This window comes from Catharus ustulatus, chromosome 4 (genome assembly GCF_009819885.2).
Source record: "Catharus ustulatus isolate bCatUst1 chromosome 4, bCatUst1.pri.v2, whole genome shotgun sequence".
Classification (NCBI taxonomy): Eukaryota; Metazoa; Chordata; class Aves; order Passeriformes; family Turdidae; genus Catharus; species Catharus ustulatus.
Window position 1 is genome coordinate 47,066,715 of NC_046224.1, and position 26,570 is coordinate 47,093,284.

The following is a 26,570-nucleotide window of genomic DNA, read 5'->3' on the forward strand; positions in this document are numbered from 1 at the left end:
CTCTCCTTATTTCAATACGTGAGTTTATTTTCTTCCCCCATCCTGTTGACAAGGAAGAGTGAGACAGCGACTGGGTGGGCATCTGGCAGCCAGCCAAGGTCAAAATTGCTCTTCCCAATAATAACAACTAATCCCTGCAGATGGAAATAAAAACTAAACAAAGCACCTGTACAGCTGGTTAGAGATCACTTACTCCACCTCTCAGTGAACAGAAACTTGTGCATGTGGCTGAACCACTGCCTGTCTGATGAGGGACCCACTCCTGCTTCTGCTCTTGTCATTCAGAAGGCAATCCAGATTCAGCTGGGAGTACAGGAGAAGAGGACAGGACAGCACACTTCCAATTTGGTGGTTTTCCATGTTATCTTCCTGTGTTGTTCACACTAACCAAACTGAATATTGCCAACAGATAAATAGCATTTATGTCCCAATGAGAGCAAACCAACAATTTTCAGCAGGTGGAATATTTCACAGCAGCAGAAGGGTAACATTTTATGCAGATACGTTGCTGCAAATCACCACTACTATCAGTAGTGTTTTGGCTGGTTTCTTTAATATGAATATATAGTTTTGAGAGGTATCTTGGGGAATATTTTAGGGAAAGGAAGAAATGGATATCTAAAGATCCTTCAAGCTGAAAATCTTCAAATCCTCCTTACAATCAAAGATGGGGTGAATGACAATATTAGGTACCAAAAGGCATGGCTTGAGAAAGTTATTTCAAACTGAGCCACACCTTTTCTAGTCAAGAAGCTCCACTTCAAAGGACACTGGACTAACAGCATATCAATTTCTGTATGCAGAGTTTTTTCTCTGCTTGGTTTTTTCCAAAGATGGCTATAGAGTGGCATATGTGAGGGGGTACAAACTCCCTCCTGTTTTTGCTACCTTTAGCAACAACCAGTCAGTTTCCACCAAATTTGACAGAGAGAGGAAGTCAAAAATCTACTAGGTTTCTACAGTGTTTTAGAAGACAGGAATCAGAGCAGAGACGTTAAATTTGATCAGTGCCCCCACTGAGAGAAAAGCCAAATTCTGAGTCTGGCTTCCAACACACAAGGAAGAATCAACTCATATCAAATACATGATAACAGAGATTAAATTTCCTTTATCCCTATTCAGAAAACCAAATTTCCCCTCTAACTAGACGTGAAAGGATCAAACTACATTCCATATGACACATGCACATCCACACCCAAAAACACTCTTTGTAAACCAGGCTTCACAAATCTCACTGCTCCTGAATGCATTTCAATGTTAAAAACTAGTATAAGTTTCTCTTAATTCTTCAGTAACAAAGGCACTTTAAGCTCAGTTAAACACTATTCTTACTTGGATTGACCCCAGAAAGCTGGCGGACAGCTTCAAAAACAAAAATATCAAGATGTCAGTCAGGAGTCCCTGGGTTCTTTGGCTCACCTGACACAGCCTCAGTCTGCCCTAGGGATAAAGTAAGTGAGTGCATAAATGCAAAACATAACATTTCAAGTAATCTGTTTTGAGGCAGATAACAGCATTTGCCATACTTATTCAAAACCACAGATCATTTCCATAGAGAATACTAAAAGACAAAAAAGACAAATCATCCCCACTGCATACCAAAACCCTCTCTAGCTCTTTGGTAAGGAATTGAAAAAGGGTGCAAGCACTGGGATAAACACCCCAGGATGACCTGCACATATCCTCTCCTATAAATGTTTAAATAAGTAGACAATTTTAACCTCATTTCTAAGCTCATACTGCACACAGCCCCATGAAGACAGTGCTTTCTTCCATACAAAGTTGGAGCAGCTTAAAACAGGATTCAAAATCTGGCAATTTATGCCACTTTATGCATTTGCTGACAGGAATACTATGCTACAATTTTAAATTATTTCCTGGGGTCGCTCCTATGCATTGCCATATAAAACAGTGTCAGTATTAGTCCCTTGTGCTGCAAGAGGGCATTAACACTACTACATCAAATGCGTGGTGTCAACAAGTAAATCACGGAGAGGAGTTGACGAGCTGAAAATTGAACCTACCTTTCAGTAGAGCTGGAAGAGTGACAGTCTGGATGGTTACCATAGTAATCCTGTGGCAGCTTCAGATTTATTGCCTTGTACTGCACAGTTACAAAGGTTCTTCAGCTACCTTCTGCACTGTTTCCAGAGTCAAGAGGAATTCTATGATAAATGTCCACTACCCAAAAGATACATTCAAGGGGATGTAATGCAGGAAAGCTGTACTTTAAATGCAAATTACATGCTTTTTGCCCCTTTTAGAATATTAAAGAGCGATTTCAAAGGAATGAAAACAAAGAACTCTGACCTCTGACACCATGATTCTTTGCTCTACAGATCACAATTTTCTGTGGGACTGCCTACTGCATATTTAAGTACCGTGAAACTGAAAATGAGGTAATAAATTCCACTAAAGATAGTCTGAGTAATGCATTGATTATGAAAATAAGCATACAACTGAGCAATTACTAGAGCAGGCAGTCACAGGGTCTTGTTCGGTATATTTAGATCATTCTGTAGCCATTAGAAATTAAATTATTTCATTATATTTAATTTATATTCCTTTATATTTTCAATAACACAAAAGGATATTTCTATGTGGAATAAATATGATGAACCATTAGTACACAGTATTTACACTCCATGCCATAAGAGAGTGCATTAATGCACCAGATTGCATTAGATTTTAGTTTACCTCCATGATAGGTTTTAAAGGAAAACAGGGATAATTGGCCTTTTATTACTACCCTAAATATTGCTTGCTGCTCTGTTCAGCCACTACTTGAAAAGAGCAACTTCTCTTGTTAGTAAACATTGCAATTCATGAAATATTCCATTATATTTTACTGGAGTTTTTATGTCCATAATTCTCTTTGATTGCACAGCAATAAAAGGCTGAGGGAACACAGGCTATCTTTTCTACCAAGTGCAGAAGCACCATGCACTAATTTGTGTATTAGCAATTCCCATGTGAATACTACATTATTGATTCTGCCATCTAAATTCCACTATATGACAGGAAGGATATTGTGTGTAGGATTAATAAAATTATTTCCTCGAGCAATATTTTTTAAAGCATCGATTGTGTACTTTTACTTCAGAAAAGCATCTCGCAAATGTACGTTACAATGTGAAAACAAAATAGTTCTGTGGTGCAACACAGTAAATACAAATGAAGACATGCTGTGTGACACCAATTCTGCAATACGCCTGTGCATTAAAACATCAGGCTAAAAGTGCTTTGAGAACACAAAGGGAGATGCTTACTTTATAGATGTTTCATGCAAAAGGACACAGCACTCATCTGATAAATAGAACACATATTGACATTGTATGCTATCCCAAAGGCAAACAGTATAATGTTTACAGTCAGTGGTTTGCACCCATGCAGTCCAAATTTTGTGACCTTTGTACTGCAGAAACAAAGCCCAAAACAAAAAAAGTCCAAAACTGCAGAAACAAAACACATTCAAGTGTTTGCTTTTAAATTTAAATTAAGAAAACATTATCAGAAGTGCCATCTCTTGCTTGTAAGATAAATAAAGGGGAGACTTTGGCTAGCTTATTGTATCCCAGAAACACCAAGGTACACTTAGGTAAGGTTCTCTATTAGACAACAGTTACACATGAGCAATTGCCATTTTTTTTCATTAAATCTGGGCTGCCCATTCTGCCTTAATGCTGATCCCCCTGCCTCAGAAACCATCCCACTAGAAGAATCTGTTAGCTTCAAATCAAGTCTATTTTAAAATAAATACAAATGAAAAGACAACAATTATTAAAAAAAATTGGGGAAAAGAAAAAAACCTCTAAGAACTATATGCATTCCCTCTCTGCCAAGTCAGGCTGCAGCTGAACCAGCCTAAAGGAAATGAAAAGTTCATCAGGTCAGGCCATGGTTCCTGCCTCCATATGTCCTTTCCCTCACAACATGTTTTTAATGGCTCTGTATGCAGACGTCAGGACAGACCAAATGGAGTTCTACACCTGGTGGCAGGGTCTGTGGCAGTGGCAGAGGCTCTGGGCTGTGGCAAGGCACTGGGTGTGGGTGCAACAGCCCATGTACTGATTGTTGAATGCTCTGCAGGCAGTAAACCCACACCCACTGGGGCCAGGCCACCTGATGGAGCCAGTGCCAAAGCTCTTCTGCTTCCTCTCAGCATCCTCAGATTTCCTCTAGCAGCAAAGTGCAGGGTGTGAGCAAGGCTTCATCATAGTCTTTATTTTTTATGCTGACCAGAGGTCTGGTCTTCATGGTTTACACATAGACCCAGAGGTGCTGAATCTACAAGCTATAATACACTATCACAACTGGTGATTAGTCGTATTTGTTCCCGTTACTTGCTGTACAATGAGTTGGAGATCCTTGCACTCCCTACCTGGCCCCACGTGTGCCCATTCACTATCACAGAGAGGTATTCCAACTGTGGTCCTGTTCTTCCTACCAGACTTCAGTGTAGCAAAATATAAAGCTACAAAGCTCACAGAATATGTTTCATACTGTATGTTATTATCCTTATAAAACGTGTGTTGTATGGAGGGATCTAAAAGAGTTCTCCCAAGACCAAAGCCTGGTTAATGCTCCTCAGGAATGACAGGTTCAATCCCACATCATTTCTTCCTTAGAAACAAGTCCCAGAAAATTAATTTCTCAGTAGCTGACTGAGAAGCACAGAATCAGGCATTATTAGAACTGAAGGATGGCATTAATAAAACATAAGGAATAGAAACAGATCAAATATGTAAGACTCAACAGCTGGTTTTCAATGAATTCATGTTGCTCGTCAGACACTATTACATGCTGTTCTAACCACTCTCACCAGGAAACATTTCAATGCATTATATTTTAGGTCACAAAAATATTTATTTCTGTTTTATTTAAAAATTATTAACAAACATAGATGCAACTATATGTTTCTTTTTCTCTCCTTATCTCTTCTGGTCAAAAGAACTTCTATTCTGCAAAGGGCAAGGAAGGATCAGGGATTGATTCTCCTAATTGACAGTATACACCAGCCAATGCTGGGTCCTTTTCTCTCTGTGCAATCACAGTAATGTGACATTTCCAAGCAGCAATGTTCGCTGACATCATGAGTCACTTTAATGCCATTTTCTGTACCTCATTTATCAGCAGCCATTTAAATAAAAGGTTGTGAAGGAAAACAGAGCTCTTCAGACTTTGCTTTGCCCAGAACTTTGCCCACCTTTCACAGACTTGGGACAATCCAGTGTGAGGCTTGAGGCAGAATTTGCTGCAGATCAGCACTCTCATTGTTTGCCATGCTGCAGATAATAAAAATAATAATTTTTGACTGCGCATAGAATCACAAGATGCAATGTGAATTGAAATGAAGTGACAGTGGGATGCAGACTTTACCCTGCATCAGAAGCTATACAGAAATCATTAGCTTTTTCCTCTGCAGAAAAAAAACCACTGAGATAAGTGAAAAATGCCAGCTTGTGAGCTGTGCTGCTGACTAGTAAAAGCAGTTTGGTCAGTTTGGTTCATTTCAATACTGACATCAGATGTGGACAGTGAGAAACTCTCAGTAATAAGAGAGCTGGACAGCAAAATTACACCAGTGTCCAGTTAGAGAAATCCCTCATAACCCTTCCTGGTGCTATGCTCCCTGGCAGGAGAAGAGGTTGCTACTGAGGAAGATGACCTGTAAAGCAAAGAGAAAAGCACAGGGATCTAGTTATACACGCATCTTCCAAGGACCTTATGATATCCTTTCAAGGGCTGCTTCTGCAGAAAGCTTTGTGGCATGCAAAACAGGCATGGAACCCATCTCTTCTTCTTCATAAGAACTGAGGAGTAGTTCAAAAGACGAACAGAAATAAAAACCTTATCCTCCCCAGCAATTTAGGGATAAGTGGAAGGAATGGAAAAACAGCAATAAGCTGTAAACACCAACAAGCCCATAAAAGTTGTGGGCTAATAGTCATGTGCTGAAGGTACAGCTTGAGTCACTGACTCATGATCCAGCATTTGATTGAAAAAAATAATTGAGGTTACCTCTGTAATTTAAAATTGAATGTCCAGGTACTCTCAGGGGTAAAGATAAATAGTAGAGCACATGTTAGCAAAAATATAGAGATTGTACAGCTTATTCCTCAATGGAAATATGCATCTTTATGATAATTTTAAGTTTGTTAAAAGAAAACTGTAATAGTTTATCCAGGACTGCATTATTGTGTACCTTAAGCTGCTAGTATCACTCCAGAGACTATAGAAATATTTCTGTTTCTTTCAAAATGCTCAGCATGGGCAGAGTCCTTCCCTGCCAGTTCCTCCTTCCTGGCAGATGAACCACATGGAGCTCGTACAAAAAGGAGGCTTCTGATCACACTTAGGAGAAAAATATTTAATGGCAAGATGCTTTACCGTTGCCTCATCTTTCCAATGCCATGGGAAGATTAAAAATGCATCATAAGGTGTGGCCTTTAGACATGGGCCAGGCAATTTTTTCTTCCCTCATGAGTAGTGATGCAGGTGTACTCGGCAATATTTCTTATAAGGCATTTTAGATAGAAGTACCAGTTAACATTGGGGAGGTGAGGGAGTAGCATTTGAGAAGCAATCAGCACATGAACAGAAAGAACAAAATAATTTAGCACTAGCCAACCTCTTGGATTAGTCATAATTGAACAATTAAAATACCATCCAAGTTCCAGAGGAATTTTCTTTTTTTGCTTCTGATTTAGACGATGGAGCCGTGAAGTCTGCAACTAGGATGAGCACAAAAGACAAGGTGCCTTCCTTCTTTTCCACCTCTCTGCAGCCAGTGTGGGATCTTTGATCAGACTTCAAAAGCCTTAACGTGCTCAGTTACAAGCTGAATCAGCATGAGGAGGATAAGGAGTGAGGGAATGAATGGGATACGACCAACTGAAAACCTGCTCAGTTCTGTCTGATTCTGAAAAGATTTCCTAGTTACAGGAGAGTTCAACTCATTCACATTAGAGCCCTGAAAGAGTCTATTTTTTCACAGCTTCTTAGCTGAAGTGGGAGAGCAGCCCAGAGGAGTGTTAACACTTCCTTTGTTCCCAAGACCTGAACTCAGATAAATTTTCTCATGCAAACTGGTTGAGAATTCATTTTTTTCTTACTGGCCATCTTTTTAGCTTTTTTTATCTAACATGACTCTCATTGCCAACAGTAGCATGGAGTAGCTGCCCAAAATCAAGAAATGTTTACATAAACATTGAAGAAATTAAGCACTGTATTTTCTTGTGTACGGCCTTTGTCCCATTCTTATTAAAAAAAAAAAAGCTTTCGCACATATGCTTCATTCAATGTTCAAAATACTAAACACTGAAATACCTCATGATAACATAGTTTTAATTCTGAAACAATTAATTATGTGATTGAAAAAAGAAGTTAGCATTTTGGAACTTGGAAAACAAGCGCCTAACTTTTGGACTGCTCAGGCACCAGAATTACCCTAAAAGTCTTCAAAACTTCACTAGTTTATTGACTGTTGATTTTAGCAGACTGTAATTTGGTCACACAGGAGAAGGTTTCTTATTATGGAAAATACATACTTCTCTGTTGTTGTAGTTGTTGTTGTTTTTGGCCTCAAATTACTATATTGTGCAGGGACTCCTGCTAATAATAGAGGCAGTTTGACAAGTGCAACATGATGTTGCAAATATCCCATTGCTAATCCACCACGGTTGTAAATATGAGAACTATTGTCTCAAAGTCAAAAAATACTAAATACCTGCAATACATTGCAGCAGTAAAATGCATCCAGTTACTCAAGGTGGGTTATTGAAAAAATTTCCTCAAAATATTTAAAGGGAATTGTGATTATTTGTGAGGTTTTGAGCCAGAGTTAGCTTAATGGCACACAGGAATGCATGCTGAATGAAGAAATCAAGTGGAGGGAGCACTGATTCAGCTGAATAGTAAACTAATATGCTGACCATCTGCCCTCAAGGCATTGTGGTTAAAATTTTGACGTTGATGCTTGAGTTAGGAATTGTAAGTGGGTGATGTATGTATACACACAGAGAGAAATTTTCTTGACTCTGGTATATCTAAACAGCGAGTCAGTACTTTGGAGCTGCTGGTCTGTGGGTTTGAAAGAGTAGGTGGCAATTATAATGATTTAGTGTTATAAAGCAGACTTATTCCTCTGGCTTTCATTAGGATTTACAAAGATTGCTGTTGCTATTCCAGCTTCTCATTGCATATAAACTTGCTCTTGAACAAGGATTTTCTTGCATCCTTCAGAAATGCCAACAGGAAAATATTTTACCCACCCAGCTGAGAAAAGTGTAAAAAACTGTAACATGATTTTTTCATTATTTTAAAAGGAAACATTTTAATATTCTTGCTTTGGAATAACCTTTAGAGCACTTTAGCACAAAGTGTTAAAAGGTGATTGTAGTCACGTAAAAAGGATTCTGGTCTTTTTGAGAATTAGGGTAAGAGCCAGGTCCCACAGAAATTACTGTAAGTACTACCGAATAGAGAGGTAGTAAATAAAATCACAGAATTTGATTTAGTGGCAAAGAACTGTGCCTGTATGAAACATTAGGCACACAAAAGTCCTCCTGAATGCTAGGGATATTACACAACAGAAATTACGTCTTCTTTCACATATTCCTGAGAAAGTGACGTGACTCTTCAATGTCTGCAGAATAAGAGAGCACAGACCGTACACAGAGAATAAAAAACCTTGTTTACATGTTATTCCTGACCCTGACCCTTTAACAAAAAATTGGAGGGTTTAAAATTTATAGTGAAGAATGGTCTGCACTAATAATTTATATCACATTACTGACAGAGCAGACCAATTCTCAGTCACTTCATACTATGGGGATACCACACTATTAAAACTCCAGCAATATTTTCTATTACTAACAATGATTAAAACTCAGAAAAACAACTGTGACATTCAACTCCCAGATATGCTGAATTGTTTTTGTATGTGTTTTCTGTCCATGCACATACACATGCCGTGCACTTATTTTCCAAATCTTCAAAACAGGAATGCAAAACAGTGCCATCTGGACATTCCATTCCCTTGTACTCGGGAGTTTTAGGACAAGCTGGCAAAGCGCGTCAGAAAACCCAACGGCTGTGTTCCTTCTCCATCCCAAACAATAGATGATACAAGAATAAAATAAAAGTGAATGTTGTTAGAGCAACTGCTGAGCACTGCACGCCAGGCATGGAGTGCCTGGACTGCAGAGGATGTGCCACGTTGTTATGGTAACAAGATAACAACTTTGGTGCACGCAGCCGCTCTGTCACCTCCGAGTCTGAAATCCGGAATGGCTGGGGATCTGCTCCCTGCCATGCCCCATCACATCTGCAAATGAGACCTAGTGTTGCTGCCCCAAAGTGAAATCCAGGCCTTGCACGACAAGGTGGGGAAGTGACGCCCTTCCCTGGGTCTCTCATGGCCTCCCCATGAAACTCAGAATTTGCAGAAGAACGTGCTGCAGCTGTCAGGACATTACTGGATATGGTAGAAAGGACATGGACATGGCATCTCCAAGTCACTTTCTATCACTAAAGATATCCATGAAAGCTACTGGCATTTTGGCTGAATTGGATAGCTAGATTGAATCCTTCATTTTACACAAAGATCTATAGTGTTCCCCTGCTTATGTAAAAGATGCAGAAGCAATTTACTTTCTCCTAAAAATAGACACCATTCATTCTACAAAGTCTTTTGTCTCATTGCTTTATACAATGAGTAGTTGGTCCAGTCTATCCTCTGCCAGCAGAAGACCATTTCCCTTTCTTCCTGTGTCCCAGCTTAACCTCTCTACCCCATCTCCCTCTCCAACTATTCATGCAATTGTTGTCTCTGTGAAAGTTTGGATGGTGGGTTCCCTGGGGCACAGCACTGCTGTGGGCACTTGATGCAATCTCTGTGCTCCAGGTATTATCGCAGGAAAGAGCTTCCAGAACTTAGCTCAGCATACATGAAGAATATTTTCCTTATAGTGTTTTGTCCCCTACTTCTGTCTCTACCCCACAGGGAAAATTGGACCTTGCCTGACCTCGGCCAAGAGCACTTGCACATATTTCCAGGTAGGTTTCTAGGAAGATTGCCTTCAGAAACAGTTGTATTGCCCGCAATCGGTGCAGCTGCCTGGAACTGGAAAATCAGCTTCCCATTGTATCCATGGAAGTGAGGCGCAGCCCACAGGACTGTCCTTGGAGCAGACAGGAGAGAAGAGGAGGTCAGGGTGAAGTTGCACAGGCAGCAGTGGGGAGCACTGCTCACACAGGCTGTACAGCAAACCTGAGCTCACACCACAGCCCTGAGCTGTCCCCCACCCTAGCCCCAGTGACACTGCAGGAACCTTGCTGCAGGATGGTACCTGCTCTTCCCTGAAGGGCTCAGGTACTCAGTCATGGAGCTGCTCAGACACAACATGATCTCCCAGGGATGTTAATGGCTAACAACTGCTGGAGCTAATAGATCACTGCCTGAGGATTAGAAGCTAAAGGTGCAGCACATATCCCATATCCTCTACATCATCATATAGATATCCCCTATATCATCACATAATGTGAGATGTCCTTAGTAGAGAAAAGATTATGAGTGATGGTCATATTGGAGATACATGAGGATGAAAAGTATTTTGAAAACTTCTGCTTTGAGGTCTATTTTTAAATATGACGTATTGGTCTTGACCTATTTGTGTGCCTAAAGAAATTCCTTAAAGAAAATGGGTAAGAGAAGAGATCATTATAAAGATGAACACCATGTGAGCTTTTTCTCTGAATATTATCTTGGGACACCTCAAAAGACCACAGTTGATATAACTAAAGACATTTTAGATTCCCTGAACCCCTGTGCTACAGGAGAAGCACACACTGCACAAATGGACAGCAATATAAATACCTGCTTCCCACAGCATTAATCCCCTCATAGATTAGCTATAGTAAAAATGTGCTGAATTTTAGAGAAAAAAATCCTGCTTTGCTCTGTAAGCCTGCCTCTTTGAGTGTGAAAATACATAATATCTAGGTATCTGAAAGTGTCTTGAATATCCACATCCCACTGACCTGGCACAGGGAGTGAGGCAGTTGTATCCACTATATTTTGCTGAGTTCCTTCTACAGCAATGAATCTACAGAGAGCCAAGATTGATTTACATGGACATTTACCAATTACATGGGCTTGCCTAACTTGATCCTTTTTTTGATTACGTGTAAATATAAAGTGGAAGCATAGTATGAAATGTTACAGAGCCAAGCTCTGGTTGTGACACAGTAAGCTAAAAATTCTGTATATTAGAAGTTCAGCTGACCTGCTTAGGGCAGCAACAGTTTCTGCCAATGGAATGCTCCAACCTCTGGGTTCAGCTGTTCTTTCCACTTAAATCTTTCTTTTCTAAAACAGAAACCACACTGCTCTTAGCAGACCTAAAGTGATGACCCTTCAACTAGCCAGCAGTTCACATGCACTTTTATGAGAGCACAGAAACCTGATCTTTGAAATGAGAAAAAATGCAAGTTTCATCTTAAAATAAAAAAAAGAAAAAATTGATAAAAATCAAAGATGGTTTCTTTTTTCTTCTTTATTTTTTTTTCAAGAAAGATAGGAAATATGGCTGTTTTAATATTGTTGGATGCAAATTAATTCAATTAATAGCAAAAAGTTGCATTTTTTAAAATCAGCCTGCTCTCCAGAACAGCACATGCTTATTACATTCTCCTGGCTTTTTTTACTGCCATGTTTTTTTATCCTATCACTTCACCTTTTTCCTCTTATCACTTCTTTCCTGAGAAACTACCTAATAATTAAAAACTTCTTTATGAGAATTAAACTAACTTGGATCTCTCCACTGAAGGAAGATATATAAGGAAAATTCTAGTCTTTACAACTTGCCAAAAGCAGCCCAGGCTCACTCTCACCTTTGCCTGCACTCAAGCCATGGTCTCTCAGCCTTTGGCTCCCAGCTTCACACCATGCTGTAATCACAGCAGAATCTTTGTTAAACCTGTGCAACCTGGCTAAAAATGCAAAGGTGGTCTCCAAGCAGGCTCTAGTCCATTAAGAACAGCAGGATCACGACCTCAAAGTGTATTCTGAATTGAACAGGGAGCCACAGGAGTGTGTAGAGCATTTGTGGGATATGCTTCTGGTACTCCCTCCACCCCAAAAGACACACAATTTGTACAAAACTTTTAGCAGTGGCTTTCACCTTCTCTGTAGCTTATGTCTCTGGCATGATGCCCTAAATATTAAGTTATATGAAACTGGAAGGGATTAGTAGCTTCTGTTTCATCAATTATATTACTTTTAATTGCCTTGAAGGATTCATTTGTCTTCACTCCAGTAACCTTTGGCAGCAATCAGCAGTTCAAACACCACTACTCCCACACACAGAAGTTCTTCTCAGCCATATTACATTTACTGAAAGGTGCTTTAGAAACAAAAACAATCCCATTCAGACAGCTTTCCAGATGTATTTATTTAAATTCCCCTCCGATAAAATTAAATGGGTAAATATACTTCTGAGATGCAAGAAAATGCTTCATCATCACCAGGAATGGGCTTTAAATTCTTGTCTGTGTTTTACAAACAGCATAATCAAAGTTCAACAGAGAATATGCAAAGATTGCAAATCTATGGCAGACAGAGAAATTTACATAAATAACAGATATGAATATCTGATGTTTACAGAAATAAACTGAATGCTATGCAAACAGACTAAAGTCTACAACACCAAAAACTCATTATGCTGATTTTTCAAACTAAAGCCTATTGCAGGTGAATATGTTGGAGACATTTCAGTCACCTAATGCAAGGAGAAGCATCTACAGAAAAAGAGTATCTATATATTGTTATGTTCTGTTGCTAAAAGAAATTTGGATTAAGGATTGGATGAAAATGGGGATTGTTTCCCCTTCAAGACCTTGGAATTTCACAGCTAGACCAGAGACCTGTACAATTCAATGGGAACCTGGTACCCAAAGACCTTTAACAGTCTTAAAAAATCTGTTCTTTAATATCCCAGACTGAAAGTGGGAATTTGAATTTTTTTTAAGGAGGTCATGCAAAATGCCAATATCAAGCGAATTGCACTGATCACACTGATTCAGCTCTGGAAATATGACAAGGTCACATACAAAGATGACAATTTACTTATTACTATGAGTTAAAATGTGAAATATAAGACTGTCAGCAGAGCAGCACTTAGCCCAATTCATCCATCCTAGAGCTAGCCTTTCCCAATGCATGGTTGAAGATTTATAAGCCAAACTGGATTCTTGAAAGTGGTTTCCATTGGGAAGCAGCAGGACCCTACAGGTGTGGCACTGGCAGGATTTTGTCTAATACTCATTGTTTGTTTAAGGATAAAACACTGGTTTCACTAGTATCTGGAAGACAGTGACATCCTAAGTCACATTAAGAATATTATCAGTATCACACAAAAACATAAATAAGAAAGAGAACACAAATAAGCTAGCCTACAAATTTCAGGAATAAAGAGGGGAAAAAAAAAAAAAAAAGCCTGAACACCAAAATTCCCTAAAAAAGCAAGGAGAACCAATACCTCACATCTCCAAACACATTGTGCTCAACAAGGTCACCCTCCTAATTCAGAGAATTCAGTTAACCCTCTGGATGAATGCAGCATGTGTTGCACTCCAAATGAAACCACATAAGAGGCCATCAACTACTGCTATAAATGCAGACAAATGGCTGGGAGCCTGAATAGCATAATTTGATTTTCCCCTTTCCAACAAAAAAACAAAACAAAGAGAAGTGTTTTACTGAAGGTGTGCATCATTTAAAAGGCCAAAAGGTGCCTTTCCTTCTAAATTTTAAAAACATCAATCAAGAATGAAATAAACAACATGTGCAAGTCAAAGGTTAATATCCCAGGGTCTTTAATGTGCATTTACCACCCACTTCTTTTCCATTAACACCATCACCTCCTCCCTGTCTTTCAACACCCCTCCAACTATTCTTGCCTTGTGTCTCACTTATTCACACAACTGAAAAGTAGTAATTATTTTGCAGTTAATCTTCAGGAAACTGCTGCATAGAAAACAGACTCTGCCTTCTGTTCCAAGGTCTGAAGGGAATGACCACTAGAGAGAAGCAATTGTTTCATTTCTCCCCTAAAGAGTTTGCCCGGGTTTTTGGGGTTTGCTTTGTTTGTTTGTTTGTTTGTTTGAGGCTTTGTTGTTTGTTTAAAGATGAGAAGACTGGTTTCACTATTATCTTGAAGACACTGACATTGTAACACAACAAAAATATCATAAGCAAGAGGATAACCAAGGTCTATGGAGGAGATTTTGATTTTAGAGATAATGACATTAGTCCAACTTAGATTTAAATTATTTAAATAATGTGTTTGTAGAAATCCACAAGCACTTTTAAGGATAGAGTATGGTTCTAATTATATCTGAACAATTAACATTCACAGTTGTGCTGTTTAGAATGCTTCTCTGAGTGGGTATATTCTTAATAATTGGCCCATTAATTAAAATTCCTATCTCAAGGATTGTCAGAAATCTTCAGTAAAATAAAAAATATTGGGCTGTGATGGAACCAGGATGAAATAATCCCTCTCTGAATGTGTGTTCCATCATATTTACTGGAAAAAAAAATAAAAGCAAAGAGAGGAAAGCAGACATTGTTCCTCTCTGTTGTCTACTTATCTAGAAAATATAGAGCAGTATTTGAAAAATTTCAAAAGCATTTCCATATCAATAAGGAAAGGTACCAAAAGAGTAACAAGATAACTTAGATTTTTTTCCTCTGTTATTTCCCACAAGGTAGAATGAACCTATTGGTATAATGCATCTTTTTCATTTCTCACACTGATGTTTTATTTTTAATTCTCCCTAAACTGTCTTCATGATTCTAAGCAAATCTCTAACATCATTACTTGTATTTACAGAACAAAGATTCTTCCCAAGTCGTCCTTTCAGTAGTGAAAAAAAAGGCTACGGTATTTACTCCTAAAATATTTCTCTAACTCTATTAAGCCATTATGTTAGAAAAGAGGGGGAAAAAACCCCAAGAGTGAGATTTAAACACCTGTATAGCTCAGTCATGAGAACCTCTGACTTCTGGCACATCAAGGCTGGTTGGACAGACTGAGCTTGCAAGTTCCTTATTAGGTTTAATTCCACTCTACCGAACACACATTTGCTGAATTAAAAAAAACAGATGAATTTATAACTACTCTTCAGGAGTGGCAACTTACAGTAAACACATTTGATTTTAGCAGGTCGATAAAAAAAATCTGGCCTCTGCTTATATCCAGACAAGTTTCCTGGTGAATATTCTCAGATGACAACTCATATTCAAAACCAGAGATAAGTCTTCAATAAGTAAGTCTAAAACAAATCTCCTTATAACTTCTGGTCGAATTGTCTTGTATTGTATTGTATTGTATTGTATTGTATTAAGTCTGTTAACCTTATTGCTAAATACTCTTCTGTTGTGGAATTACTGGATGGGAAAGCACTTCGTATGTGCAGCAGGATGTATATTTTATGATTACTTTGGTCAACTCCAGAAATTTGTCAGGGGAGGCCGTTTTTATGCCACGTAGAAAGATAGTTGCATGTTTTGGTGCTTTGCAGACAGATTTATCCTACCTTAAACTCCAATGCCTCCATATCTGCTATTTGCTGTCCTGCATGCTTTGGCAAAAGGTTGTAGGGCACTGTCAGGACTTTCACATCAGACTCATGGAAATCTATTTCAGGATCTCAAAGTGAAAAGTGGTAGTGCAGGTCACTTAACACTATCAGTCATTTTATCTCACAGGAGACATGGATGAGAGGGCTGGGTAGGAGGAGGATTGTGCCTTAAGCAGCTCAAGACTGACTCTGTTCTGTCTGCTCCCTGAAACAGGATGGGTACACGTGTAGCTAATACACATGTGCAGCTAGGAATGGACATCCAAACATGCACTGTTATTCAGCAATTTGGGGAAGTGGGCTTGAAAAAGAAACAGAAACAAACATCTTGGGCCCTCTTTAACTTTCCATTACTCATTGCTTCTAAAAATGCGGTTTTTTAGTTTTTTCCCTCTTTCTTCTCAAAATGTGCCACACATTTTCAGAAGATTAATGTTAAATCTATAGTGCTAACGTTATCAGCAGTCCATATGATTTTAAATAACTGAGTTAACCTCGGGCCAACCTTAGCCTATGCAATATTTGGGGCATACATTGGAAATCCTGTGTGCCCATGCAACAAGGAAGCAGCAGGAAGGAAGCCACCTTCCACACCAAGCTTCAGCTAGTGTTATGTCATGTGTAACTCTCCTACTGTGGCTACAGAGAAACTGCCAGGTAGACCAGGTCCTATCAGAGAAAAAAACTGAGCCAAGAGATGATGCTGAGGCCATTGTTACATCAGTCTAGGACCGCTCTATCTGTAATGGAGTGTGTTGGAACCCTTGAGGCCTCCTCCCTCTCCCTCCTGGGAGAAACTTTACTTACCCCTCTCATTCTTCAAGGAAGGACACACCAGTTCTGTGGCTCTGACTGTGTGAAGATCACAAAATATGTGTGCTGGAACATCAGAAGCATCTGGTTCTAGCAACTGCAGTGCTTGTAGTCCAAATACCCAAGAATCTCTGCCACCTAATGGCTGGAATAAATCATGATTTGACTTGCATACATTGACCGATCTTCATAAAAAGAAAATTATTGGAACTCAGAGCCTAAAAATCTTTTCATGGAAAACTAATGTGATATTAGTAAAGAGAACAGCAGTTCAAAAATGGAAGGAACATGTGATGGGACTGGAAGCAATCTGCAGGTAAATCTCAGCTATATTCAGGTCACGAACTCAGCTCTCTTGTTATTTCCGAGCCTGAAATTTATTAAATAGAGAGAAATAAAATGTGAGAGAGAAGGGAATAAATTATCCTATTTTAACATCATTGAATTATGTGCCATGAAGTTACTGCACTGAAGTTTTCATCAGCATGAGCAGAGGATGAGTAAGCTAGGGCGGAGCAGATTGCCAACTACCGCCTTTAGCTATATTATTATATATGCTTTAAAAAGTGCTTGTAAATTTGTACACTTGAGAATTTCATGGACTCACACCTGGTGTTAATCTGGTCTTTAATCATATCATTGATGCTAGGAAATTCTTGCAATGATCCTTAAAAACTAAGGAAACTTATTTTACTTTACATGCATTGAAAGCGGTTTATTACTTTGCTGTTCAACATTTAAGCCATCAGTTATTCAGTGTTGTAACAAGTATGGTTTCTACGGCAGATTACAAACAAGAAATAAAAAATGAAGAAATAAAGCCAAGGCAATGCCCCAAAACGAAACGACTACAGAATATGATAGTGCTTTCCAGGTAGTCAGCCAGTTAACTCCTAACTGGTTACTTTACATCCACAAGGTAACTTAAGGAGCTTTGGTTTTTACCCATAATGCAAACTATTTCCAGTACTCTATGCAAGAAAGAGATACAGTATTTGGTGTAGATCCACAGAGTTCTCTTACAACAGAGATATTTGTAAATTCCCCCCAAATGAAAATATAAATCAAAGGTACTGGAGTTTAATTTTCTATCAAGGCACACAAAATGCATACAGAATGTAGCAAGAATTTTTCATTGATTCCTCTATGGATGAGATCACAGAAAATTATCTTACAGCCAACCTATGGTAAATAAGAGAAATGTATGTTTTGTTTCTAATGTAGTAGACCTTTAAAAAACAAATTACAGAGTTTTTTAGTCAAAACTGACTCAGTGTAAAAGTCAGTTTTTAGAAACTGACTCCATGAAAATGAACAGCTACAGATAAAATAATCACACGGACACAAGCATCATTTAAAAGGCACTACAGAAAATGCAGATTTATATATTATTAGTGCATTGTCATCCACACTAATAGTATGTCTATGTTAGGCTCAAATGCTCACTTGCGTCTTTTTTAGTGCCACTGCCACATGTAAGATTCCCACAACACTTTTCCATTTACCAACCAAACCTACCAGTGATACAGACTGTTATTTTGTCTTTATCTATTTATTAATAACATGGGGTGAGAAACTACTTACATGTATAAGCAAGTATACTTGTAGTGTGCTTATAGTAACTTGTTATAGAAGTCCTTTCTTTCAACTCCTTTAAGGTGGTTATTAAAAACTAACTAAAATGTCTTTCCAATTCAGAATGTACTGAGCACTTTCCAGGAATGAGAAATCTACCACCCTTGTGAGCAACCTGTTCCATTGTTTACCACCCTCATTGTAAAAAATGTCTTCTTTATGTCCAATCTAAATCTACCCCCTTTTAGTTTAAAGCCGTTACCCTTTCTCCTATTACACAAGCCCTACTATAAAATCTGTTTCCATCTTTCTTGAAGACCACTTACAGTATTGAAAATCTGCAATAAGGTGTCCATGGAGCCTTCTCCTCTGCAGGCTGACAGCCCCGTCTCTTTCAGTCTGTTTTCCATCCCTCTGATCACCTCATGGTGCTCCTGTAGACCCCCTCCAATGGGTCTATATCCTTATGCTAGGGACTCCAGAGGGAGATGCAGTGATCCATGTGCAGTCTGACCATGGCAGAGTAGAGGGGTAGAATCCCCTCCCTAACCTGGTGGCTGCTTTTGTTGCAGCCCAGAATACTTTCTAGTTTTCTAACCAGGCTTTCTAGTTCCAGTTTTTCATCTACCATTATCCCTGATTCCTTCTCAGCAGGGCTGCTGTCAATTCCTCCATCCCTCAGCTTGTACTGTTACTGGGGGTTGCACTTGGCCTTGTTGAACCTCATGAGGTGCCCATGGGCTTGTTTCTCCAGCTTGTCCACTCCCTCTGGACAGCATCCCATCCCTCAGTTTGTCACTACACCACTCAGCTTGGTGTCCTGTGCAAACTTGCTGAGGGCGCACTCAATCCCACTGTCATTGATGAAGATACTGACCTGTACTGGCCTCAGAGCAGATCCCTGAGGGACACTCCTTGTCAGTGACCTCCATCTGGATATTGAGCTGCTGACCACTACCCTCTGGATGTCAGCATCCCACCAATTCCTCATCCACCTAACAGACAATTCATTGAATCCATTGCTCTTCACTTTAGGGAGTAGGATGTTTTGGGTCACCGTATCAATGTCTTTACAGAAATCCATATAAATGGCATCTGCAGCCCTTCCCTTGTCCACAGATGCAGTCACTCCATCACAGAAGGCCCCTCAGCTGGTCAGGCAGGACTTGCCCTTGGTGAAGCTCTGCTGCCTGTCTTGTGTCATCTCCCTGTTCTCCATGTGCCGTAGCACAAATTCTAGGAGTGTTAGTGTTGGATAGAGAGGGGGAGATAAAAAAGCTAAACAGACATTGCTTTTATTTAGAAGTAATTCATGATCTGGGCACTGTATTCTGCTAACAATAAAAATCTCAGCAGGGTGTTTTTAAACTGGTATTGGACCACTTGGGACTGTTTATTTTACCCAGCTGTCCAGACTGAAGCCTACTTATCAATGCAGAGCTTCTTTGCCTCTTAGCTGAAATTATCTCCAATGCTCTGCCAAAATAATGACAATGTTGTGACAGTCTCTGAAGGTTTGCTTTGATTACCTCTGCATCATGGTGACACAGAACCACTGGACTGCTTTGATACTCAAGAGAAAGGACAACAGGTTACATAAACAGCGTTTTCTAGCCACAGAAGATAAACAAATTCCTCCCAGACCCTCTAAAGCAACAGCCTAGTTCATTTATTACTGCTCCAGACTAAATCACTGCTAGGTTTTTTTCCTAAAATTTGTGTGTTTTCCTCTCTCTTGATAACCAGCCTGCATCTCAAAAAACCCTTCAAAAATGCCCTGTGCATCAGTGCAGATGTGCCACACTACACTTTCTTTCACTTTTACTGAGTCGATTCGTACATGCAGCTACCTCCTTCTTATATTCTTCAAAATTATATTTTTCAGTTTCCTCAGATATATCTTAAAGAAGCCATGCCCCAAAATACATGAACTCTACAGGAGTTTGTGTCTTCAACTGAAGCTAAAGCTTCACAATTAAATAATAGTGATTTTACTGAAATCTCATACTGCCTAATAGTTTATAGTGTAACTCAGTGCCTTATGTGTGCTGAAATGCCTTCAAATAACTGCATCAATCCTCCAGTGTATATTCCAACATATTGGCATTAACTATTTTGGTGGCTTGGATGACTAATCAGCTTTGTTGTGAGTCAAGACTTTCTGTAAGGATATCTGGATTTGCTACTTCCAGAAGAGCTGGAATACTGCATGAATTTGCAATGGTTTTAAATAGACCATAACAACCCTTATCATCTTTGACTCTTCTGCAAATTCATCAGCTGTTCCATCAACAATTTTTAACTGCCAGTTTGTCAATGCTATTTTAACTTTTGCCAATTTAATGTACTTCCCCCTGCTTTATTGATTTTTAAAGCTTAATAACAACACATTAGGACATAGTCCAATGATGAAAGTTTTATAGTCCAGCTGGAGGTTTACCATAAACCCATTCATCTGCAGTAAACAGAATTGTTCATAATGAACAATTAAACAATTTTGATTTTGACATGCTCTTCCAAGTTGCCATGCTACCTAGGATTGGTGTTCCAATTAACTTGACATTTTATAAAACAAAGAAAGACATGGACTTCTATTTTAAAACAAGGTGGAAGTGAAAAAGTTGGCCAGAAAAAGTTAGATGTTGCACATATTTGAGGAAAAGTAACATTTCACTGTAGCAGGTAATTGACATCATTGTGAAAAAAGACAAATATAAACAAAACAGTATCCTTAATACCATAATGACTCCCAAAAAAGGTAATTGCACCATAATTTCATATTTGTAACTGCAAACTTAATTAATGCTTCATTAAGAGATTGTAGCGTCTTCCTTATGGATGATATTTCTTCCCAAACCTAAAACAGTGTTTCCGCTAGTCTTCAGCAAAACATTTTGTTTCAAACAGCATCTATTATCTTGTTAATGAAAATGTCAATAACACAGAGAGAAGAAGCACATTTTCCACAAAGAGGGTACATAAGTAATAAACCTAATATGAAAAAATCTCATGTTGTTTTTATGACATGTAAACGTATTTGATATATTTTCCCTTCAAATCAAATTATTTAGTACACTGCAGGATATCCCACTTAAAAGGACTCCAGGTTTACATTTTATTTCTCTATGAGCATGGTTCCAAATAATAACAAAATTTCATGTTTTATTTGACACTGACAGAAGATTGGTTAAAATCTGGGGAAACAGCAAGTGGTACTATTTCTGTCAGCTCTCAGTCAAGCATTCTTTCTTACAATTTTTAATAGTGCTTAGGTTTTTTTTAACTTTATGCAAATGTTTTTTCTGGTTCAGTATAAATATTAACTTTCTTTATTAAAACTATTACTTCACCAACTTCCAGTTATTTCTCAATTATTTGCAATGTTTTCATCTAAAGTGTATCATCAGTGGGCTACCCTCCAAGCACCAACTGGGACCACCTCTGTTTCAAATTAGAGCTTAACACTCACTGCTGCAGTACAAGTAAACCAAACAGTCATGACTGTATTGTGGTGTAACAGAACATAATTATTATTGTCTAAATTAAGTTTGGAGATGGAAAGTCACCAGAGATTGAGAGCCATCAGTAGACATAATGGCGTGACCTTATTTTTCTTGCTCACATTTCCTTTCTGTCTCTTGGAATTAGTCTAGAAGAACATCGCTGTCTCATCTCAAATACGTCTCCTGTCATACGTGTCTGGATGTGGAACACATTTGATCTGCAGAGCCATGAGCCTGACTTTAGTTCTATAGAGTCCACTTAACACTATGAACCAGTCATTGCAGTAAGTGACATTTACCAGCCCCTTCCTGGGAGACCTGACCATCTCTATCCACAAAAATTAACAAAGAGTAGCAGATCTCAAGATCCACTGGCTCCATTTCAGACAAATCCCTGGAAAAGGTCTTTTTTGCATACAGCTTCCTGATAGGGTTACACAGAAAGGAGCATTAGTGCTTGCCCCATCCAACAGTGTCACCAGTGGACACCTGATTTGCATGCAGTCAACCATCTGAACCAGCGCTCCAAGAAGCTAGTGAGGACCAAGAAACTGTCAGAAGGAAGACCAACTTTTTAAATGCTTCTGTCTTGCACAGGGTTTCTGTGATGCCTCAAGGTAGTCCAAATCCAGAGGACTGAAAGCAGGAATAAGGACTGGTGAGCCTTGGGAATGGTAAGAGATGGGACTCAAACCCAAACCGTGGTCTGCTAACGTACCGTTGGGAAGAGAGGACAGCTCACGGTCCCATTATCCTGTCTTTTTTGGGTTATCAAAAGAACATTTGTCACTCAATTAAATAGATACAATTCTAAATATAGATAGGGAAGTGGAAAAAGACAACCAAGAGGTGCTATTAGCATGCAGTCATTTTCAAGAGGAGAAAAGAAACATTACAGTACAAGCAAAACATGCAGCAATTACCAATACATATTGCAGATTTTACAAAATGTTTCTGCAAGGAAATTTTACCATGGTATTTCTTATAGCCATTGTCAGGCAAACTGTGAGAATGTGGGTGAGGGTCTGATTTGACACTGACAAAATCCCAAGTCTTTTCATGGCAAGTGTAGTATCAGGTCCTTGCAATGCGTATTACACTGGTTGTCATAAGCAGAACGTAATAAAAAACACAGTACTGGTTTTGCCCCCATCTTGCTTATTTCTCTGACATGATGTATGAAGTTTATCTTGAAGAGGCCCAGTTTCCAGAAGCCAGCATCCATCTGTGGTAACAATTTTCCATGCATGCATTTATCTTTGCAGTAATAACTAATCTACATATAAACAAACCAGCTCCTTACATACAAATTCTAACAGCTCTCAGGAAGATTATTTCATTAGCACGTGCAGGCAGTACCACAGGAGGCTAGTACAAAAAAATGCATATGCATCATTGCAAGTCAGATTTCCTGCTAAAAAAAGCCAGCAACACACCTCCCAGCCATACACCTCTGATCCATCCCAATGTGGAGCAAAATTTAACCGCAAAATTTAGCACAAATTAGATAGCACTTTTCCAAGAAAATGAAAAGCTCTGCATTATTACATCCCTGTGTTACCAATCAAACATAATGAATTTTTGATCCTCTGCAGTGTAAAGCACACTACTACCAGCCATCTAAAGCAAACATTCCCAGACTCTGAAACATAGCTGTAAATATTCTTGTTCAGGGTGCTGATCTTGGGGCAATGTCTGGCACTGACTCATGCCTACTTTTCCTAAGTCCATACCAGTAAAATCTGGCTAAAACAATAGCTCTATGAAGGTTTCTGTTAGTTCTTATGAATTACTGCAGCTAGCTGTCCAGTGATGTAAAACTGACATTATTTTTACAATTCTCTTAAACTGAAATTCAAACTAATTTCAGCTATTCTCTCATAGTATTTTTAGTTGAATCAATATCATTCAGCCATTTTGAAAGCTGTTATGACACACATAAACTAATGCCTACATGAACACATTCTTTAATACAGGAGAATAAAGGCTACACTGCAACTCCTTTTTATACACATGCAATGTTTGAGTGTTTATTAGAGGAGCCTGAGAGGGCCATGGGTTCCCTCAATACACTGTAAGTGCTTTTCTCCCTGCAAGGTAACAGCCTCACATCTCCTGCACTTTAATCCATTCTGTGACTGATGGTGACCCCTCCTCACAATGCACGGCAATATTCACTGGTAAAAAGCCCTTCAACTGCTCTGAATTTGGACCCCTGAAGTCATATTACCATAGGAGTTTTTGATTTTAGCTGTGGTAGTCTAGGCTAGATAGCATGTGAACTCAGGAAAGTAAGTCTATTAAAAGGTTCCTCAATGCTCAGATCTGATTTTTGTTCATATTTAAAGCCCACAGTAGGGGAAAGAGGAGAGAATTATTTTTTTCTCCTTGCAGCACTTCAGAGTCAATACATTTACCAAGATACAATCTGAATTCCATTCTGATTTGCAGAATGGTTAGCTAATTGGCAAGCACATACAATTTAAGAACTAGATTTCGTAGATTAAACTCATTACTTGAAGCTTTTTATGTTAGGCTCTGAGTCCCCGCATAACCTCTTCCCCTGCCGATTATCTGCCCTGCTCCCTTTTCATATTTCATCCCCCTGCTTCGGTGCTGTAATCCAACGCTGTCTCAAAGGTTGCCTCACCTGCCCCCAGCGCTTCCTCCCGTCCAAGCTCCCTCTCTCGCAGCCCCGGCTCCTCATACCCCAGGCTTGCCCCGAGGCTTGCGGCAGTCCTGTCCGAGCCCCCACACCTCGGCACCGATCCCTTGTCTCAGGGAACTGCTACATTTCCCGGAACGAAGCCAGTTACCAGGCGGCGGCGGCGGCGGGGCTGCTTGTTGGTCTGTGGTACCCTCCAGCTGACTGCCTTTTTAGCATGTACGATCTTTCAGGCCACAGACTACGCCTTTCTTTTGTGTCTGGAAAGCCTGTAGCAGTTGCTGGGCACTAGGAACAAACCAACCTTTGTATTGGGGGCTACAAAACTCTTCTTACCTAAGAGGACTGCAATTCCCGTCCACCTTCACTACAGAGGAAGATTAAATGAGGTGTGGGGATGTTTAAGGATGAGTGGACCACTCAAGCAAGGCTTGTTTTCTATGTTGACTGTTTTGCACTGAAAATAAATCTCATCAAAGGCTTGAAGTTGCCTTTACTTTGAAAGAAATACGTCATCTTCAAATATGCAAAGCAGGTTTACTGTTGATAACAAGAGTTATTGACCTTGTATTTCAGCTGTTCTCAGTGTGCACTTTGGCTTTTTCTGTAATAAGATCATCTTACCACCAGATGATTATTGATCACTTATGACAGAAACAAAAAGCCTTGAGCAGACTTATCTATTCATTGTGCTCATTGCAAAGTGATGTGAAAAATGACAAACACTCCCCTCTTCCTGCCCATCCCAACCTGTCCCCCTTCAAAAAAACCAAAAAAATAAAATAGTCACAGTCAAAAACACCATTTCAGGATGAAACCCGGACAGTCAGGGAAGATGGCAAACAACAGTAAGTTTTACCAGAGACCTGCATGGTGAACAACTACCACCTGGCCAGAGCAATGGCACTGCCAACCAAGTATGATCGCAACTGAGTAAGTCCTGGCCACTAACCCTGTCTGCTGGGCCTTCCCGTGCTACCCACCCAGGAAGGGGAGACAATGTAGGCTGCTGAGAAGGCTGTGGAACAGGGCTGGGTGGCTCAGGACCCACCAGTATCCTTGCCAACCCAACGCCGAGGCAGCGGCAAGACGTGTCTACCATCCCCGAGTTCTCCGGACGGGCCAAGCAGGTGGGCAATGAGGAGGTCACGGAGGCAGAAGCTTCTAGACTAACCTGCTCACAGGTTTCCACGGTGCGCTTTCTCCCCACCTCAGGGGACCCAGACCGTGACACCCGGCTTGGGGGATGCTCTGGGCTGCTCTGCCCCGCTCCTCTCGCCTCCGACGCGACGGGAGAGGGCGGTCCCCTGCCCGCCGCAGCCGGAGGGCTACAGAGGGCGGCGGGGGCACGGCCGGGCCGGGGGGCGAGCGGGGATGCCGCAGGTACCGGCAGCGCCGGGAGAGGACAGCCGGCTGGCTGCGCCCTCGCCCGCCGCAGATTCTAAGGTTAAGTGCGTGCGATCCCTCACCCTCACAAAAGGGAGGGGGAAGGAAAGATGATCAAGGAAACAAACCAGGCAGGGGAGCGATGAAGGGGAGGGGGGGAGAAGAAAAGGAGGGAGAAACAAAGGGAAGAATAAAACCCTCTCCGGGAACAAGCTAACAAAGAGAGGGGAAAAGAGCTCGGCGGTCTCCTCGGGGGGCACCCCCCGCCGGGCTCCCCGGCCCCGCGGCACCCCGCCCGACGTTCGGCCCCCAGCAGCCCCGGGATGCTGCACAGCGGAGCCCCGCGGGCAGGACCCCGCGCCCGGCCGCTGCCGCCCCGGGAAGTTCGGCGGCGCGGAAACACCCCCGCGGGGTCGGGGCACCTTACCTGTCGGCTGGCACTCCTCGGCGAGCGGAGGGACGAAGCGGGGGGGAAAAATGGGGAGGAAAAAAATAATAATAAAGCCACCCCAGTTTCCGAAATTGCACCGCTCGATCAGGTTACTATGGAAATCGTCGCGAGGAGGCAAAAAAAAAAGCCAGGAGCCATCCTCATCCTCTCCGCCTCCGCGAGGGACCGCGGCGCCGGAGCCGCTGCCTCCCCGGGCGCAGGGCTGCGCGCTGTTCTCCGCCCGCTGCTCTGCCCCGGCTGTTTTCCCCCGGCTGCTCTCTCTCCCCCGGCTGCTCTCTCTCTCCCGGCCGTTCTCTCTCCCCCGCACCGGCAGCGGCCCCGGCCCCAGCCCCGCGCCGCGCCGCCAGCGGTGCTGCCCCCCGCCGCACAGCTGGAATTTAAAGGGGCCGTGCTCTCCGGGCGCCGCTGCCCCCGCCGCCCAGGGCCGGCTGGGTGTGCCTTTGTAGCCAAAAGTTTCCCGCGGGTGCGCCGAGATACGGGCATCCGCAGGGAACCGGGGATGAGCGAGCGCCGCGTTTGCTGTGCGTAG

At 40.8% G+C, this 26,570-nt stretch overlaps 1 protein-coding gene across 1 annotated transcript in view; it reads right to left on the minus strand.

Moving 5' to 3' along the window:
• The window catches only part of NAV3 (neuron navigator 3), a 517,660-nt gene extending 491,353 nt beyond the window's left edge, over positions 1-26,307 (minus strand). The window contains exon 1 of the mRNA XM_033057346.2: positions 26,018-26,307. The gene's annotated coding sequence lies outside the window, so the exon portion shown is untranslated. The remainder of the gene's footprint in view (positions 1-26,017) is intronic.
• Between the last annotated feature and the right edge of the window lie 263 nt (positions 26,308-26,570).